This window comes from Echinops telfairi, unplaced genomic scaffold, assembly GCF_000313985.2.
Source record: "Echinops telfairi isolate 266 unplaced genomic scaffold, ASM31398v2 ScPeMD7_1;HRSCAF=3_0, whole genome shotgun sequence".
NCBI classification, from domain to species: domain Eukaryota; kingdom Metazoa; phylum Chordata; class Mammalia; order Afrosoricida; family Tenrecidae; genus Echinops; species Echinops telfairi.
In genome coordinates, this window is record NW_022103896.1 from 17,033,446 (window position 1) to 17,035,709 (window position 2,264).

Sequence of the window (2,264 nt, forward strand, 5' to 3'; positions counted from 1 at the left end):
GTTATTGTACCGTGAACATCTGAAGTTCAAGGTCCAGAAATTTGGTACGGCGTCTGGTGGCATAGTGGTGATGTGAGGGGCTGTGATCTGTAGGGTCCACAGTTTGAAACCACCGTCTGCTCTGTGGGAGAATGAACGAGGATTGGCTACTCCTGTAAAGAGTTCCAGTCTTGGAAACCCACAGGGGCCATTCTGCCCTGTCCTATAGGGTCTCTGTGAGTTGGCATCCACTTGATGTTCATGAGTTTTGGGGTTTTCTCAGTCACAGAAACTTCCACGTAATCATTTATTTTAGAGATCTTAACCTCTCAAGCAGATGTAGGCACAGCAGGGACAGTCGGGTGGCTTTATGGCACCTTCAGGGAGCCCAGTTCCTTCTCCCTGCTCCAAGACTTCCACCTCCAGGTCTCTGTGCTTCAAGTCAGCCGTGGGAGCTCCTGTTCTTACACCGGCATTCCAGGTAGCTTGACAGACAAAGGACAGAAGGAAGGACAAAAGGGATGGCTTCCTGGCTGAGCTAGCTCCTTCGAACAGTTCTTCGGGAAGCCTCACACAACACTTCCACCAACCATTTTGGGCCGTAGTTCATCTCCTGGGCACATCTAGTTGTAAGAGACATCAGGGAATTTGGAATTTTAGCTGGGTGCATTTCTTCTCTAAATGCAATCACGGTGCTGCCGCTAACAAGGAACGGGAGAATGGGTAGTCTGGGAGGTGTAGCCTCTGTCTTTGGGCTCTCTTGCCTGGCTCTGCCTAGGACTCTTTTTTGTCATCATTATCCTTCTGGAGACCAATTAGAAGGCACAGGTGGTGGTGCTGGGCATCGAGTCGCTGCTTAATACCTGCCAATTGGGTTCTTGTATGAGAACGTCTTTTCAGTCGTGGCCCTGATTGAAGGGCAGGCGAAGTGTGAGCTTCTCTTTGGGAAGACTCGTCGTCAGAGCCAGAACAAACAGGGCCTGTAAGACAGAGCTGGCATGTGAAGAGCCCACATGAGCCAGAAACTCAGCAGAGCCCATCACTCAATCTTTGTTGCGGCTTCAAATTACGTCCTTTGTTAGTCCAGCATGGAAGGTGGCTACTGGTGCCATAGAAATAGGCTGTGACTCACCAAATTTCTTCTGAGCCACAGATGTTGGAAGCGACAAGTTGTGAAGCAATGGCAAGGCGCTGCTGTGCGCCAGAGGTTGCTCAAGGAAACTTGGCCTTGGCATAGCCTGTCACCCTGTATTGAAGGTTGCAAACTTGTTAGGGCCACTCAATAAATGGAAAAGCCAAGCCACGTGTGTCAGTCACGCCATTAAAAGTTCCCGTATGCTTTGTGCATGTCTGCTGGGAAGTATAAATGTTTTAGTTTAAAAAAAATAATAATTGAGCGTATACTGTGTTAGCACCTTGGGCTAGGTAGTGGACTGCCAACTGCAAGGTCCACGGTTCAAACTCATTAACCCCTTTGAGGGAGAAAGATGAGGCTGTTTATCCTCGTAAAGATTTACAGTCTCTGAAACGCTATACAGTGTGCTATGAGTCCAGATCGACTTGATGGCATTGGTTTGGTTTCTTGTGCTGTAGGATTTTTCCTCCATTTCCTGTTTTCCTTTCAGGGGCATCTCCAAAGATAATATGAGGTTGTGCTCACACAGACTCCAGGAGCTAAGATGCAGATGGCAGAATGAAACAGGGTAGCATGTGACCAAACACCGAACCACTTTCTCACGAGCTCTTTCTGGTTGGAAGGGAGCCCTCACTTCTGTCCAGCTCCTGGGGCAAGAGCCGTTACCTGGCCCCACCCATATGCGGAGCGAAAGTGCTCAGCAGGGCTTTCAGGAAGAACGAGGGGTCTGCTGAGCAGTGAGCCAGGCTCTGTAGACTCATATGTTACTCGGACTGACATTTAGGCCTAATCGCAGGATCCGAGTGCAAATCCAGCCTTCTTTCTGTTTACTCCCTGTTCTATTGCTCATCAAAAAAGGAAGTTAAACAGAACCAGTCAAAGGTAGTGCGTGGTCTTCCATGGTTTGTACTCCCTCATGCCCTCAAAGTATTTGGAACAATTATGCACCCTTAATGTTCATGTAAAATACTCTAAACATTAACATTTTTTATAAAGATGAACAAAGCTGAAGACAAAGCGGGTGCATAGGCAAATGGAGTGAAGAAAGCTGACGGTGTCCGGCTGTCAAAATATATAGAATATGGGGTCCTATAGGCTGGAAGATAAACAAGGGGCCATCTAACTGAGAAACAACAAAGCCCACATGGAA